The sequence below is a fragment of the Macaca fascicularis genome, chromosome 6 (assembly GCF_037993035.2).
Source record: "Macaca fascicularis isolate 582-1 chromosome 6, T2T-MFA8v1.1".
Taxonomy (NCBI): domain Eukaryota; kingdom Metazoa; phylum Chordata; class Mammalia; order Primates; family Cercopithecidae; genus Macaca; species Macaca fascicularis.
In genome coordinates, this window is record NC_088380.1 from 19,738,564 (window position 1) to 19,757,997 (window position 19,434).

Here is a 19,434-nt window from a genome sequence, read left to right on the forward strand (position 1 = left end):
CAATATGGACCATCAAACAATATTCTGAGACCGGAAAACCTGGTCTTTGTATCACCGGAAAAAGTTTTTCCATTCACACAGGGTGATTGCTAAGCATGTGAGCACAAACATAATTCTGGGAGATGGGAAGAATGCATATAACAAGGAATAAAGAAAAGAACATTAAATATTGAATCATATCAATATTTAAAGAGAAGGAAGGGAAAGTCAATTAGAAGATCCAGTTGCAGCACTCAAAAGAGAAGCAAAACGGTAGTACCAGAAAAACCAAAAGAAGTAAGAGTTTCTAATGAGAAATGTCAATCATAGGCTGTATTTGACTTAAGTTTTTAATAATCTCCTTAAGGAGAAATACAATATAAATAATAACTTTTTAACTTAGGCACAAATATGTGATAGAAATTTATGTTATTAATTCAAGAAACCAGAACTAATGTGTGGAATATGGAAAAAGCTATGCTTACAGCACTAACTTCTGAACTCTACAGTTTCTGAAACTAAAATTGACAGGTTAAATAAGGAACATCAGCTTTAAGTTTCTAAAATATGTCATTTACTATAGTGAACAAAGTAACCCCAAAACACTTTAGACAGAAATCTTTAATATAGTAAAATTGTTTAAATATGTCATTTATCCATTAGGCTGTCAGACAACACTCCCACACACAAAAAAATGCCTGTTTCTTGACAGTTGGATTTGCGTGGGAAGATCTCTGCACTATACAGGCTAAAATAAATGCCCAAAATATACATTGCACAGAAGGAACTTCCAGTTACAGAAAAATATGGCATTAATATAAATAAGCTCTGAATCCAAAATTGTTGGGAAAAATAATAATAGTATACTCCCATGTAAAATGTTAGTGAAAGAAAAAAAATTAAGTTAGGACTAGAGAACAGGAATTTAGTAGGAATTAATATAATTGAATATATCCATGGCATAAAATTTCAATAAAAAGTGATAGATTTGACTTAATTTCTTGACAAAAGGATTATTTGATTTAGAAGCAAACGTATAATTTATTTTAATAATATAGAAACACACATTCTAGTGATAATAAAATCTGCTTTTCCTATGAATAATATAATTTATTATTGCCAAAATTTATCACGATAGCCATGATGAGAAACATGTTGGCTCATTTTTAAAGAGCTAATTACACAAATATAGTTGACCATTTCAAATTATAGCCTCTTGGACTCAAAGTTCCAATGATAACCAATAACAATGCCATCAGCCTCACCAACAACACCAAAAACTGTCAATTATTTAAGTTTTTGGTGAGAAGTGTCCACTGTTGGGTATTTCCCAAAGACAGTTCATAATTCCTACCACAGTTTTGCAAAGGAAACACTGTATTCCTTTAACAAATAAGGAACTGACACTCAAATATTTATTCTCCCCAAGATCACAGAGTTTTAGAAAAAATGACTCGAATTTGAATCAGATGAATTTAATTTCATAGCTTGTTGTCTTTCACGTGTATATACTTATATTTTCTGTATGTTGACTACATTCTGCAGGTCAAATGGACTTGGAACTAAAAATTTGTTTTATTCATAGCTTTGAAATTATTTGACTATAGCCTTAAATATTTTGCCAACTTTCTCCAGGTCTCAGTTTGTCTACCTATATACTAAAGAAGATTCTTTAAATTTCCCTCATTTAAATATATTCTGCACTTTTCCTCTAAGCTCTAAATTTGGCAAAATTTATGTTCTTTCTGTCAATCATTGTGTGAAAAATTGTCATCTGCTTTAACATTGTTGTAAGTGCTAAAGATGAGTGGTTGAAAAGACAACAAAACCCTTGAGCTTGAGTCATTTGTGCAAGTTATGAAATAAATACATGACATAATACATTCATTATAGATACATATATACACACATGTGTGTATGCACACATATGGGAAACATGATATGTAATATAGTATATATAATTTATATGAGATAAAATTAGGTTGTAAAATAGATTGCAAGTGATGGGTTGTAAAGGTGGATTAATATTCCTTTTCTTAGGTGGCATTTGAACAGACTAAAATGAAGTGAGGTGATGCTCTGTAAAAGAACTGGAGAATGTAATCAAAGGTATGGAAATAAACAAAGGGAAAACATGCTATGACAATAGTGAGCTCCTGGTTTTTTATTGTCAGCAAGAAAACTGTGTAACCATGTTGGAACAAACATACTGGAGGGTAACTACTTTCTATTTACTCTACTGAAATCACCTAAGTGTGTACCACCCATGGGTCTTCCCATTTCCACTGGTGTTCCACTTCAGTCAGTTTTATATGTATTAGCCATAGAAGTGTGTTCAACAGTCAAATCCATTCCAAAAGCTACCAGTGAACTATGATCATATTCAGAAAAAAATTTCAGATTTCTTACTGTAGTGTAAACGCCTCTACAGGTCCACCTGTTATAGGACTTGATGATGGGCAGGTAATGAGGCATAAGAAAAGGCATAATCAGGAAGAATTTTCAGTGTTTGACCTGCCTGGTTAGATCATTATGCCATTTATAAAGATATGGAAGATCAAGAGAAACAACTCAAGAGTAGAGGATTAAGTATATAAGATTAAATGTTGGACCTATTATATAGAATACATACAAATGCCTAATTGTAATCCAAGTGGACAAAAGTAGTTGTGAAGATAAAGACAGTAAATCAAAGGATCGAGTATTTCATGAAAGGGAAGAATTTCTTGGAACGGTAGTACATTTTTGCTGCAATAAGAGCTTGTGTGTGTCTCTGTGTATATATACATATAAATACTCTGATATTTAGTCTAAAAGAGAATGGGATTCTCAAAGACAAAAATATTTTTTTAAAAACCAGCAATGAGTTGTGAGAAAATTACCTGTGCTATCTTCAGACAAAGGTAAATGAAAATATATACACTCAGGTACAACCCACCCAAACACACAATGAAGACCTTAAAAAAGGTAAGAGTTGTTACTAGAAAATAACTAGGTTTCGATAAAAGCAAAATTTAAAAGAGGATTTAGAAAAGAAATAGAGACAATTTTAAGAATTTTACTTAAGAAAGACTGTAAGTTCCAGGAGCCAGTGGAAAATCATTTGGGATAAGGTGGGAGTGTTTGATTAATTTAAAGTAGGATACAGGAAAGTTCTACCAGGAAGGGTCTTGGAGTCCAGTCAGCGGTATGCTAAATGGTATAAATGACCTTGCGGGCTCTGTTCAGGGGCATTCTGCAGAATGTAGAATCCTTAGGAAGTTGGTGTGTGAGTGGGAGGAGGAGGGATCGAAGGCAGGGGCTCTGAAAGAAGCATATGAAGATTTAAATACATGTCTAAACATTGCTTCTTTCAGATGTCCCTATTTCCCTTTCATGGTAGAAAATGCAAATGTCTTTACTTCAATTATCCTTTAAAAACCAACAATATATGGGCTTTTAAGGCAAATTAACTAGAAAATGTTAAAATGGAAATTAGCATTGAATCCAACATGGTATTAGATTTATAAATAGAATAAAATACATCTTTCAGTATAAATAGAAAATTGCATTTTTGTGCTTCTCTGTTTTATGTATTTTCTGTTACTATAGAAACCTCCTCTATAGAGCCATATGTCTATTTTAATCTTGTCAAGCCTTTTCCAAGGTAAAAATGATCCACATTTAAAACAGCATTCAATGGAGAAAAAACGTAGAGAGTTTACAAAGGAACATTTAATTTAAAAAGTATTGTATCTATAGTCATGTTTCTATATTATCCTATGTATCTACTGTGTGGAAGCAAACTGAATACTCGGCTTATCTGTGTTCAATGAGTAGAAGGGTGTTCTTAATTTTCTCTAAATCATTTGCAACATGGGATTTTCAACAAGGTAGTTTAGTCTGTTGGTTGATTGCACTTTGTGTGGCAACATAGTGCAGAAAGAAAGTATATAATGGACTCAGATAATTTCTATAAGAATCCCAGTTCCATTTACTACTCATACAAGATATTTGTCCCAGTAAGCCTTAGTGTCTGCATCTGTAAAATGGGAGTAATCACAATATTTGTCTCATAATTGTGTGTGTGTGATTATGAAATGAAATGACATATTCAAAGCATATAACACTGCACTTTAGAAAACTCTCATTGCTTTGATATCTATCATAGCTTGGCAGTTAAAGTGAATCCTGTTAGAACCAAACTCTTGCCTTCTGCTTAACAATTGCCTGCCCTATATTTAGTATCACCACTCTGTCAGAGTTACAAACATAAATTACTTAAAACATTATACAAATAATATCTTATAGACTGGGCACAGTGGCTTATGCCTGTAATCCCAGCACTTTGGGAGGCCAAGGTGGGCAGCTCACCTGAGGTCAGGAGTTCGAGACCAGCCTGACGAACATGGAGAAACCCCGTCTCTACTAAAAATACAAAATTAGCCAGGCGTGGTGGCGCATGCCCGTAATTGCAGCTACTCAGGAGGTTGAGGCAGGATAATCGCTTGAACCGCTCAAGAGGCAGTGGTTGCAGTGAGCTGAGATCACGCCATTGCATTCCAGCCTGGGCAATGAGAGCAAAACTCCGTCTTAAAATAATAATAATACTATCTTATAAACACTTTCTATTACTAGAGATGCGAGCCTTAAAGTGTTCGATAAAAACAAATCAATGAAATCCTATATATGTTGTATATATAATTTTTAAAAATATCCTATATAAATAAATCCTATATATAGACTATATATAGAATTATACAATATATTATATATAATTATATATATAGAATAAAATACATATATAAATATTTTTATCCTTTTCACAAATACAACAGACTAAATGTTCCAGATTAAGAATAAAAAGTGATGTGCCAAAAAGCTGAAGAGAACTCCAAAACACATAACTTTAAACTATGCCCTGAATTAAGAGATTAAGAATGTGCAGCAGGCCATTTATTTTTAAATCATCAAATGACGACACTAAATCAAATATTCCTAGTAATGAATTGGAAAACACACTGTCACCATTCACAGAGAATCTAGAAATTAAAGATGAGCTGTCAAAACTAAATGATATTATAAAGGAACAGTTTTAAAAATAATGCTTTCTGATAGAAAGTAAGTAACAAAGAAAGCGAGAGGGAGAGAAAGAAGTAACCAAAAGCTTATAAGTAATGATTCTTCAACCAGAGATATTAATGTGGGACAAAGTGCTTTATTCATAGTTTTCAGAGTTTTTCAGAAGTGAAAAACTACAAATAGAGTATTAAACATAAAATTGTTCTCTTAAATAACAAGTTTTTATATGCTTGAATATTTTCCTGTTTAAGCTTTGATGAGAAAAGAAAATAAAAATGAGAGGGTTAATGTGACAGCCAAAAAAAAATTTTTTTGAGACGAGGTGTCACTGTGTCACCCAGGCTGGAGTACAGTGGTGTGATCTTGGTGCACTACAGCCTCAACCTTCCCTCCTCCGCTCTAGCTACCCTTTCTTCTCTGCCTCCCAAGTAGCTGTGGCTACAAGCATGTGTCACTATGCCCAGCTAAATATTTTTTTTTAATTTTTGTACAGATGGGGTTTAGCCATGTTGCTCAGGCTGGAACAACTAAAAATTCTAACAACCATATAATTCTCTGGATGTTATGTTGTTAGTCAGATATGTTGACATAAGAAATGTTTCCATTGCAAGAATGGATCTTTGACGAAGACACTAAGAAACTGTCTTAGTTTTGTGTTGCTATCAAGGAATACCTGAAGCTGGGTAACTTATGAAGAAAAGAAGTTTATTTGGCTCATGATTCTGCAGACTGCACAAAAAGCAAGGTCAGAGGTTCAGGCTCCTTCTACTTATGGCAGAAGGTGAAAAGGAACCTGTGTGTATCAGATATCACATGGAAACAAGGAGCAAGAGAAAGGGGAAGTGCCAGGCTCTTTTTGACAGCCAATTCTCTGAAGCTCCTGAGAACTAACAGAACACAAAAACACATTTACTTCTTTTCCTCCAAATGTCCAAACCATAGCAGAAATATTAAAATAATAAAATAAGAAAGAAGAGAAATAAAAATAAAATTAAGGGAAGGAAGGAAAGAAGGAAGGAAGGAAGGAAGGAAGGAAGGAAGGAAGGAAGGAAGGAAGGAAGGAAGGAAGGAAGGAAAGGGGAACGAAAGGGAAGGAGGAAGGGAAGAGGAAAAAGGAAAGAAACAAAAAATGATTGAGGAAAGTGAGATGAATAAAATGGGCAGACTTCTCTTTCAGAGCAGAACAAATTCTATGTTTTTGACTTTCAATAGAGTTTGGATTGTAGCATCCAGTGTCACAATTTTCAAATTCAATCCAAACCTAGAAAATGTGTGTGATATGCAAGCATAGACAAATTATTTAACTTTGCTACTCTCAATTTTCATATCTTTAATGTACATAAAATGAATGTATAAATAAAATAATAGCTGTAGCCAAGCAATTGTTTTCAGATTATATGAGGTAAAACCAACACAGAGTGAGCATATAGTCAAATCATTTAAGGGAGCTTGTGATAAAAGCTATAATTATAATAAAATCATGGAAAGGGTAAAGAAAAAAAAAACAACTATTTAAGAAAGGAATGGAGAGGGGAGTGATGACAGCAAGATATGGAAGCAGGATATTCTAGTCTTCATATCTACACCAAATTAACAATTAGGCAGCTATTTACAAATGAAGATATCTCTGGGAGAGCAGAGGAATTCAGTTAAGAAGGCACAGCAGCACTGTGGAGGAAAAAACAAAGAATAACCACACAAAAAGATGAGGAAGAATAGTTTTATTGTGTCCTGAATCACCCCATTCCCCTGGTTGTCACAGCTCAGCAATGAGAGAAAACTTCCAGAGCTCTTAGTTTCTCTTGGGAGAAAAAGATGAGCAGAGTGAGCAACCAGCTTCCCCAGATTTTCGGGCGCTACCCAAAACATGCGCTTTGGTTTCACTTCACCCAGTTCACCAAGGAGAGCAGCAGAGATTAAATGTCTGGAGATGACTAGGAGCACAGAAGGGTGGGTGCTATCAGCATCAGTAATATCACGAGTGCGGCGGTTCCCCATGGTCTGCTCAGCCAAACACACCAGCAGCCTTCACCACTGGAGACCTTAACCGTCATTGCAGCTGCTGTGAACCCTTCAAAAAGGGGCCGCTGCTAGGCCACCCTGAGCTTGAGCCAACCCTCTTCCCCTCTGAAACATGCACATACCCTGGCCCTGGAGCTTCAGTCATTCTGCCTACACTCATGGTTCAAACCCTGGCTCCAAAGTCACTCGGCAAGCACTGACACCTCAGAAACCAGCACCTCAAGCTGGGCACATAGATGCTCTCTGTACACCGGCACCACCGCCACAGTGATGCCCCACACATCCCCATGCTCCAGACGCTGGCTTCACACATCCCCTACGTTGTACCCACACATCAGACACTGGTGCCACAGCCCCTCCCAGTGCACCCGCATCCGGGACCGGGCGTCAAGAGGGATCTCCTTGGCGATGACCTCCACCCATAAGGAAAAAGTGAACAGGAGTACTCTAGCAATGTTCACCACTAAGGGATCCAACAGCCCTCACCACCCACAGGGACAGCCACAGCTTTGGCCACCAAGGGACTTGGCATGCTTTACTCCAGGGAAATTATGTTACGGTACCATCTCCAGAGCTGGAATCACCATGTCTCACCCAGGCTCGGGGGAGGGAGGGATTAGGAGATGTCGGTCAAGGGATATGAAGTTATGCAAAGTAAATTCTAGAGAGCTGATGTATAGCAATGTGGTTATAGTTAACAGTACTGTATTGTATACTTGGAATTTGAAATTTGCCAAGATCTTACGTATTCTCACCACACACACACAAAAGTAAGCATGTAAAGTGATGGATATGTTCATTCACTTGCTTGTGGTAAAGACTGCACAGCGATAGGTATATCAAATCATTAAGTGCTATGACTTGAATATATAACATTTTTATTGTCAACCATACCTCAATAAAGTTAGAACAAAAGAGGCAAAAAAAAAAAAAAAGAAAAAGAAAAAGAAATAGAGGAGAAAATGTTCTTTAGAGAGCCTAGCCTGAGGGGAGCAAGGGGAAATGAGCACAGATCTTTGTGCTAGGCTTGTTGACAGCTACAGCAAGTACATAAACACGATGAGTTTCATGAGTCTAATTATCCTATAAAAGGATGCTTACCATGCCATTAGGAAAGACAGCGCTTTTCATGGAGTAATAAAGTCTGAGTGAAATTTTCATATAGGGACATGAAACAACAAAATTGATAGTGTCTTTATAAGCATCATGTCAAAACGTGGATAAAGACAATCATCTCAGAATTATTTCTCAAATTTAAGCAAAGACCATAATGCTAAAACTGAGTTCTCTGAAATTGTTATTATAGAGATCTAGAATATTGTCATTATGTAATTTTCTGGTGAAAATCTGTCAGATCTAATATTCTATACTCTGACTAGGGCAAAGAGATTTCAATATTCTTCACAGAGAGAAGCAAACTCAATTGTGTTCTTTGTATTTTAAATTTATTGCTGTTAAAGACATGAGCAATAGTTGTTTAATGTATTTTATATTGCCCTATACAAAGCTATATGTTGTTTATTTTTTATTGCTTTTACTGTTGTTTTGTAACTTCTCTATTTAATGACACATAATTGCCTCTTCTAATATGTTATTGATAAAGCTAGGGAAAATCCAATCCAATACCTATGTCATCTTTGACTTCTCCACGGACACTAATTAAACTGAAAGTTTTGCCCCCACAAGCATCTATATGGGAATATATGGGCAGTAGAAAAATGACATTCAACCTTAACTGAAGACCTAAGTCATTGAGTTATTGTAGTTACGTGTTCTGTTATGTGTACATATTACCTGTTATCTGTTACATGTTACAGACCTATGATTACCGTAAGGCAGTTCTTTGAGATTTCTGCTAACAATCTGTTCTTCGCACATGACAAATCCCAGAAATGTTTTATAACCAAAAATAAGTTGTTTTGTGTTGGTGGACTTTGTAATTAGTGACTCGGCCTTGTCATTGTTGGATGAGAGAATGAAATATGTGATAAATGAAGCAATCATGAGAACAAATCAGCTTAATACCATTTACAAAGTTATTTTTATAAATTTCAGCTCCCTGGTTTGCTGTCATCACTCAAGTCAGTTCCACCAAGCATATGAAATGCTATTTCTATAGTGTTTACATCTCTTAAAACACACATATCCAACCAACACCTTTTATTTTCTCACCCAGAGGGAATATGATTAAATAATTTATGGAAGGTTAGAGTTGTTCTAAATTATCACAAAGTAAATGAGAGTCATTCTTGAGCTAGGCACAAGAGAATAATGACTTTCTAAGGTTTTCAGACCAATACAGTTCATAAAAAAAGAAAAATATATATTACATATAATTAATATTACATATCTATTCTATTTGTATATATACACACTATATTTATTCAGAACATATTCTCTCCTTTTTCTTGTCCCCAGACACATTCATATATCCTATGAAATTCCCAATATTCCAGTTTCAGTGAAAAATCAATTTGAGCTGAAAATAGAAGACAATTGTTTTAAGTGACAACTGAATTCTAAGCGAAATATGAAAAATTCAGACTGCATTAATGCAAAAACAGAAATGTTATTTTTCCCAATTATTTGTGCCTGAAGACATATTAATATAAATGTTTCTTCTGAATAATTTCTAGGGTTTAAATGAGAGGAACAAGAGATTTTTGTTTTTGATACAGGTATTGGGTTTGTTAGACCCCTCCTCCACAAAATGAGGTACAAGAAATAAAAAATCTATTATAAAATATCTTAAACAATTAATTGTTTATTATATGAAAAAGTCCTGGCTACTGGATTAACCACGTAATTAGGTCAAACATATTGAAAAGCCAATTTTTTTTGCATCTTATAACACACTTTAGCTTTTTGGATTTATCCTTACCCAATCTTTATAATCACAAGATGATTACAGAAACTGCAGGGCTCAATTCTTGACATGAGAGTGTTCAAATAAAATTAAGTATGCCTCTGCCTTCTTTAAGTTTGAAGAATCGGTAAACATTTTTCAGAAGTCCCATAGAAAACTTCTTCTGCTGTCCTATTTGTCAGAATTATGAAGCATGCTCATATTTTTCAGCCCAAATCAATCAGTAGCAAGAGAAAGGGGACATTCAGTGGCAAGAGGAATGGAACTGAAATAATTGGCATAAAGTAGTGTTTCTTAATCTACGCTGTATATCATAATCACTTGAGGGACTATTATAAAAAGTAAAAAGGCTTCCATAAATTCTGAGTTTGTTATGGAGTGGGTTTGGGGAATTATATTTGTGTTTGTTTGTTTGTTTGCTTGCTTGTTTTTGAGACAGAGTATCTCTCTGTCACCCAGGCTGGAATGCAGTGGCACGATCTCAGATCATTGCAACCTCTGCCTCCCAGGTTCAAGTGATTCTAATATTTCAGCCTCCTGAGTAGCTGGGACTACAGGTGAGTGCCACCACGCCCGGTTAATTTTTGTATTATTATGAGAGATGGAGTTTCGCCATGTTGGCCAGGCTGGTCTTGAACTCCTCACATCAAGTGATCCACTGACTTCGGCTTCCCAAAGTGCTGGGATTACAGGCATGAGACACCACACCTGGCTTGGGGAATTGTATTTGTTTAAAAATTTCATATAAATCTGAGACAAATAAGCAGCTTTGACCAATTATACTCTCCCTGAACTGGTTACTATATTTCCTCACTTGAGGAACTCATACTACAAAAATTTGGGGTTCTCCAGTGGAGAAGAACGGAGGAATTAGCTCAGGCAAAACAAAAGCCTCAAAGTGCTATCATGGAGAATGTAGCAGGAGAAAAATGCCTTTGGGGAAAAAAGATCTGAGAGGGAAAGATATATTAAATGGGGTAAAAGAAATAAAAGGAGATGGTGTGGATGATGTGAAGGGTTTACCACTGAGCTGGTAGGGGGGGATATAAGCCTGACAACAAACCTTGAAAGTAATTACAAGAAGGAAGAATCTCCAATAATTAGAAAGAGTCTGATATTTTACAGCCTGGGAGCAAACTGGTGGTTGAGTCAGCATACATAGATCTCCAAAATCTTACTCCAATGAGAATAAACCATCACCTAAAAGCAAGGAATACACTAGCTATCCCTTCCATTTATGGCTTTCTTATTTTTTATTTTTATTTTTTGAGATGAATTTTCACTCTTGTAGCCCAGCCTGGAGTGCAGTGGTATGATCTTGGCTCACTGCAACCTCCATCTCCAGGGTTTCAAGCAATTCTCCTGACTTGGCCTCCCGAATAGCTGAGATTACAGGCATGCACCCACCCTACACAGCTAATTTTGTATTTTTAGTAGAGACGGAGTTTCTGTATGTTGATCAGGCCGGTCTGGAACTCCCAACCTCAGGGTGATCCACCAGCCTCGGCCTCCCAAAGTGCTGGGATTACAGGCGTGAGCCACCACACCCGGCCATTATGGCTTTCCTTCTAAGCATCAGCATGCACTTATCTGAGTACACAGCATGAATGATACATGTCCTATCTTCTTTGTCTCGAAAATACATGCATCCACACACCATGCTCCATAGTCCCTTTATTATCAAGGGAGAGGGAGTTGAATCCTGAAAGTCTAACGTGAAGGTGATGGGTATCTCACACTTCTTCCTGCACCTATAGATGATGCGGTATAATTAAAACTTTCTGAACTTAGGCAATGGTCGATGACACCTCCGTGAGGGTTAAATACTGGTTTATAATACGACTGTTCTGAAAGCATTCAAACTTAAAATGTTTGTATAATTTAACATGATAAAATTCAACAAAAATTAAGTGCAAAAGTTGTAGAGAAGTAAATTAGGAAGGAAAAACTGCTCAATAATCCGATAGTCTGGTATCTGATAGCTTAGAAGCCACAAAAGACAAACATGTACAAAATGAATAAATATGTGGGCAATGATAAATATTCAAGGGCGTATGAACAAAGGAAAAGATAGATCTTACAAATTATTCCCAGCTTTGCATGTGTGCGTAAAGAAAAAATGTTAAATTAGTATTAAATCTAGTGAGGTTACAGTTATACATTTTTATTCTTAATGTCTGTCTATGCCTTTGGACATTTGTTTTTTATGCCCTTTTATATCTTAAATAATAAGAATTCAGACATGGTAAAGTCACAGTTGAAAATTGGTTTCTGATCATAAATATTCCTTTAATGCATTAAGAAACAGCGTCAAAAGGCATTTTGTTAATATTCAGATATGAAAATACTCAAAATCTTCATAAGCTCAAAATCTAATGTGTAAAAAGGATATTAATTTTCCACCTATTCCGTTTCTAGCAACTGTCTTAGGTTTTCCTTGTTATATATTTTGTTTCCACATTTACTGTTTTCACAGGAGGATATTGGTCTCATTTGAAGTATTTAGCCCTAAATCAATGTTATTTTAACAATTATATAAAGTAAACAATTTGCATATTCTCATTAAAAACATTCAAACCTAAAACATATTAAATTTTAAAATAAGAATAAAAACGTGTAGAGGCATAACAAGGTGGCCAAATAGGTCACTGATTGACCTCCCCTCAAGAACACACAATTGGACGACTCTCCACATAAAGGAACATCAAATCAGGTGAACGACCACAGTACCTGGTTTTAACATCATATTATGGAAAGAAGCACTGAAGAGTGTAGGAACGAGTGTTGAATCACTTACACCACCCCATCCACATTCCCAAACAGTGGATGCCTAGCACAGAGATGGAATCCGTTCTTGGGGGAGGAAGAACACAGCGATTTTAAGACTTTGCATTGGAGCTCAGGGACTCCCTGTCACAGCAGAAAGCAATAGTAGGCAGGACTCAGCTGGTGCCCATGGAGGGAGCATTTACACCAGCCTCAGCAACTGGGGAATCATCCACATCAACGTTCGCAACCTGAGTTCTGGCAAGCCCCAGTACTGCAGACCAACGTGCTCTAGCGTTCCAAATAAACTTGAAAGGCAGTTTAGGTCACAAGGACTTCAATTTTGGGGCAAGTTCTAGTGCTGTGATGGACTCAGAGTCAGCAGACATGGGGGGGAACATGACTTAGTGAGACACCCGCTCTAGTGGACAGGAAAGTGCTTGTGCCTTTCCTGCCTCAAACCCAGGCAGTGCAGCTCACAGCTCCAGAAGAGTGTCCTTCCCTCCACTTGAGGAGAGAAGAAGGAAGAGTGAAGAGGACTTTGTCCTGCATCTTGGATACCAGCTCAGTCACAGTAGGGCAGGGAACTGGACAGAGTTATGAGGATCCCATTTTAGGCCCTAGTCTTTGGACATTTCTAGACATGCCTTGGCCCAGAAGGAGATCTGCTCCCTTGAAGGTAATGATTCACTTCTGGCAGGATTCATCATTTGCAGACAAAAGAGCTTGTTGTCTCGGCAAAATCAGTGGTATCCAGGTAGGACCCACCGTAGGCTTTGGATGGGTTTCTGAGATATCCTGGCTTCAAGTGTGACCCAGCACATTCCCAGCTGTGGTGGTTATGGGGAGAGATTGCTTCTCTTTGAGAAAAGCAGAATGAAGAGTAAAGGGGACTTTATCTTTCCGTATAAGCACCAGCAGAGCCACAGTTCCAAGTCTTGGCTCTCATTTATGGACATTCTCTGGGCCACAGGGAAAATCACTGCCATGAAGGGAGAGTCCCAGGACTGGTTGCACTCACTACAAGCTGACTGAAGAGGCCTTGGGCCTTGAATGATCATCATTAGTAACCAGGAAGTACTTGTTGTGGACTTGGTGTGGTGGTGGACATGGAGAGAGACTCCTCTGCTTGTGGAAAGGGAAAGAAGAGTGGGAAAAACTTTGTCTTGTGGTGTGGGTGCCAGCTCAGCAACAGTAGAATAGAGAATCAGGTTGAATCCAAGTTTTCTGACTCCAGACCCTGGCTCCTAGACAGTATCTCTAGACTCACCCAGAGCCAGTGGAACTGATCGCCCCGAAGGGAACGACACAATCCTGACTGGCTTTGCAACTTGCTGAGTATAGAGCTAGGACCTGAGTCGACATAGGTGACAGCCAGGCAGCGATTGCTGTAAGTCTTAGGTGAGACCCAGTAACGTACTAGTTTCAGGTTTGATCCAGCATAGTCCTAGGAGTAGTGGCCACAAAAGTGCTGTGTCACTTCTTCCTCAACTCCAGGTAGCTCAGCACAGGAAGAGAGTGACTCCATTCGTTTGAGAGAAATAAGAGATTGGAACAAGAATATCTGCCTGGTAGTGAAGGGAATTTGTCCAGATCTTATCCAAGACCGCAAAGGTGGTACCTCAAGAAATCTGCAAGAACCACAGCATGACTGGGCTAATGGTGTCCCTCAATGCAGATATGGTGGCAGAGACAAAAATCTCAGATTGATAACCCCCAAGTCCCTCTGAATGCCTTGAAAGCCATTTCAAGAAGGTTATATACATGCAATCCCAGACTGCAAAGAATAAAATAAACACTAAACCTTTTTATGTCCGGACACCTATGAACATTCTCGAGCATCAAGTCCATCCAGGAAAGCATGCATTCACCAAATTAAAAAACACACTAGGCACCAATCCTAGGGAGACAGAGATAGGTGCCTTTTCAGACAGAGAAATTCAAAATAGCTCTTTTGAGGAAATGCAACAAAATTCAAAATAACACAGAGAAGATATTCAGAGTACTATCAGATTTATTTACCAAAGAGATAAGAAGAATCAAGCAGAAATTCTGGAGGTGAGAAATGCAACTGACATGCCGAAGAATGCATCAGAGCCCCTTACCAGCAGAATTGATTAAGAACAAGAAAGAATGGGTGACCTTGAAGACAGGCTATTTAAAAATACAGAGTCAGAGGAGAGAAAGATAGGGGTCGAAACTTTATTCAAAGGGGTAATAAGAGAGAACTTCCAAAAGGTGGGGAAAGATATCAATATTCAAGTATAAGAAAGTTATAGAAGACTAAGCAGATTTAAACCAAGTTAAACTACCTCAAGACATGTAATAAACAAATCTCCAAAGAGAAAAGTTAAAGAAAGGACCCCAAAAGCAGCAAGAGAAAAGAAACAATACATATACAATACATACAATAACATAAAACGAAGCCCCAATACATCTGGTAACATGTTTTTAGTGGAAAGCTTAAAGGCTGGGAGAGAGTGGCATGACATATTTAAAGTGCTGAAGAAAACACTTTTATCCTACAAAAGTGATGGCAGCAGCAGCCTGTCTGGAGCAGCCCCTGCAAAGATGGCAGCTGCAGCAGGGAATGTGTAGCCAGGGTTGCATGGTCCGTGGAACCTGTAAGAGCTAGGAACAGGCAGGAGCCCCACCCCCTACTGGGTTGGTGGGGCAGGAGCCCATGTTCCCAGGTGCAACTGCATGCATTTGCTCATCTGCGGCTCTGTATCTAGGCATCCCCGCCCCCTTGGGAGCCCGGGAAGCCTTCCCTGCCACTGCATGCTCAGAAGTGCCTGCTGTCACTCCCTGGCCTCTTCCCACTCATGGTACCTGCTCTGATTTCAGAGCAAAGTTGAAGCTGAGCCCTGGATCTGTCCAGACTCAGCTGGGTGTATGCACACTCAAGGCAGCTCTGACATGCCAGACACCCACCACCTTTGCCCCTCTGAAACTTTGGGAACCGATGATTGTGAGAAGGAGGCTGAGGGCACTGAGGGCAACTCAGGTGTGGGTCTGCAGGTGCCCCTTAGCCCCAAACAGCCTGGACACTGTGGACAGCATGGTGATGGTGGTAGGCAGACAGGTTTCTAGACAGCAAGGGGCAGGTCCCTGGTGAAACCTTATCTTTAAGTCAGGGACAGCCTGAAGCCTGGGGACCTGGCTGCCAATTCCAGGTAGACTCCATGACCTGGAGGGAGAACTTATGGTGCTTTTCTTGGGCCCTCCCATGGCTGTCCATGAATCAATCAGCATTCTCTTCCTTCCTTCTGAGCCCATAAAACCCCCAGATTCAGCCAGACTCACACAGACATCAGGACTATCAGCTGTGGAAAGGAACTGTCCACCACAGGTCTCCCCTCCACTAAAGGCTGGAAACTAATCAGGACAACCTGCCTGCAGAAGGAGCTACCCACTTCAGGTCTCCTGAAAGCCTTCTGTCACTCAGTGCAGCTCCTCTCCACCTTGCTCAATCTCTAGTTGTCCAATTACCTAATTCTTCTTGAACGCAGGATAAGAACTAGGGACTCACCAAATAGTAGGACTGAAAGAGCTGTAACACAAACAGGGCTGAAACTTGCCTGCTGCTCACCACATTGCAGGTGACAAGAGGAGAGATGAGCTGCAGCCCTTCGGGGTTCCCAGGCCTAAGGGCTCTCTGAGCCAGGGTTGTGACACTCTCTCCAGGGCTCTGTGATTCCTGGTGTTTCCAAGCTTTCAAGTGCCACCGTCTTCCCTGATGCCCAAATTGGAAGCTGCTTGCATTATGTCTGATCTAGCCACAGCCTTACATGGATCCAGTTCCTATACTGGTACCTGGAGCTACCTGGCCTGCCACAGCTGCCACACCTGGCTGTGTGCAGTGGCCAGATGCCACACTTGCTCACACATCCATTGCTGCTCCATACCTCCCTTGCCCTTCGCAGGCATGGGATCTTGGTTGGCAGCGTAAGTCAAGCTCAACCTTCCAGGTCAAGTGCGTGGAACAAGCCCAGAGGGTCCGAGCAAAACTTGGGGAAAAGTGCCACTGGTCACAGTTTTTCAGCTGAAAAAGCTACACCCTAAGGATCCTGTGACAATAGTGTATCTGCTCAAAATATCCTTCAAGCACAAAGGAGGAATAAATAATTTCCCAAACAAAAGCTGAGGAACTTCATCAATACCAGACCTGTCCTACAATAAATGATACAGAGAGTTCTTCAATGTGAAAGAAAAAAGATGTAATGAGCAGTAAGAATTCATGTGTCATGGCCGGGCGCAGTGGCTCAAGCCTGTAATCCCAGCACTTTGGGAGGCCGAGACGGGCAGATCACAAGGTCAGGAGATCGAGACCATCCTGGCTAACACGGCGAAACCCCGTCTCTACTAAAAACACACACAAAAAATTAGCCGGGCGAGGTGGCGGCGCCTGTGGTCCCAGCTACTCGGGAGGCTGAGGCAGGAGAATGGCGGGAACCCGGGAGGCGGAGCTTGCAGTGAGCTGAGATCTGGCCACTGCACTCCAGCCTGGGCGACAGAGCGAGACTCCGTCTCAAAAAAAAAAAAAAAAAAAAAAAAAAGAATTCATGTGTCAGTGTAACACTAACTTGTAATAGTACACACACAGAAAACACAGAATAGAATAATACCATAATTACTAGTTTCAACTACTCATATCTTGATTAGAAAGACTAAAAGATGAACTAATCAAAAATAATTACTACAACTTTTCAAGATACAGAAAGTACAAGATATAACTAGAAACAACAAAAAGTCAAAAAGTAGAGGGAAGAAGTTAAAGTGTAATTTTCATTAATTTTCTCTTTTATCAAAATAACTTATGTACCTCCATAAATATATATACCTGCTACGCACCCCCAAAACTAAAAATTAAAAATTTCAACATGAAGTAAGCACTTACTGCTTTAAAAGAAAGGATATATGAAATAAAATATGTAAAAATGATACTGCAGATAAAGCTTAACATGCTGGAATATAAAAATGCATTAACTTAGTTTTATTTTCTAAAACCAAAAGAAGAAAGAAAAGAAAAATAATTATGTACAATATATTTACTATACTGTCATTTACACAAGTTTAATTTGGAAATATGTTTAAATATCCATTCAAGTGAATTTTGATATATTTTCATTGTGGAATTTTATGGAGTCATTTGTGAGACACTGTTACAGTGATTATGAGGGAGTGTTTTGGGGGTGACATAATTTGAATTGAAATCTGAAATGTTCTACTTACTAGATATGTGACCTTGACAATTTGTGTATCCCCTCTATATACTTCAGTCTCTTCGACCCAAACTGGGAGAGAAAAGTTACGTGCTGTTGCACATGATGATAGAGGTACTAGTAGTGTTAATCATGAAATCTACACTGAAAACTCACTTTTGTCTAGAAATTATGCTTCCTTTTTATTTATTATTTCTGCTAGAAAATATAAGGTGATCTGTCCATTAAATCTGTCTCAAGTTATGTAATAGACCTATTCAGATTATGCATTTAATGTATAATATATCCTATATGTAGCAAATTATAGATTTCAGTCTATGTTATCTCACTCTCGCAACTTCCATGCATAATCACCGTAACAGTGCCTCACATAATATGTACGGAGTCATGTATTAACCTGATTATACCAGATATATATACTCTGATTATATCTGGTTATCACAGACTACTTAAGGACAAATACAATGCTCATGACATAGTATTAAATTATTAAATGAGCAAAGCAGAATGATGCAACAGATCATTGTTTTGCCAAAATTTCATAAGATTTACTTATTGCTGGGTGCCATGGTTCGTGCCTGTAATTCTAGCACTTTTGCAGGCTGAGGCAGGTGGATCACATGAGGTCAACAGTTCGAGACCAGCCTGGCCAACATGGTGAAATCTCATCTCTACTAAAAATACAAATGTTAACCAGTTATGGTGGCAAGTGCCTATAATCCCAGCTCCTCGGGAGGCTGAAGCAGGAGAATTGTTTGAACCCAGGAGACAGAGTTTGCAGTGAGCCAAGATGACACCACTGCACTCCAGTCTGGGCAACAGAGCAAAAACCCCATCTCAAAAACAAAACAACAACAACAAAAAAACTGACTTATTTAAGAATATCTATCTATCAACTACCTATGTTTCCATTTATTCTTTAGAACATAATGAAAGGAACATCATTTGAGAATGCAGAAATGAAGTTCAGTTGAAACGTTGGTGGGGTGCAGGTTCCTCTGTGTGTGTGTGTGTGTGTGTGTGTGTGTGTGTGTGTGTGTGTATTATCCTCTTTTTAAATTTTCCTTTATTAAGAAAATGTCAAGTGACATGTAGACATTACAATTTTTTGTCAGCGGTCAATGATAGTATTTGTTCACCACACCTGGTTTTTATTTTTCCTTTTTTTGTAGAGATGGGATCTTGCCAAGCTGGTCTCAAACTCCTGTCCTTAAATGATCCCACCTTGTCTTCCCAAAGCACTGGGATTACAGGTGTGAGCCACTGTGCCCAGCCAAAATGTAATGTTATAAAAATTTTAATTTGTGGGAAATTCACATTATTTAAAATTTTATGCTTAGATAAGTGATTGATATTTTATAACACACTAGTACAATGTAGTCTTTTTTTTGTAAAATGTAACTGGCACTGCATATCAATCAATCAAAAGGGGAAACAAAATATTAACAATGGAAAGACAGGGTTAAACATGACTTTTACATTTTTATATAGCTCTTTTGGAGTGTAATTGCCAAA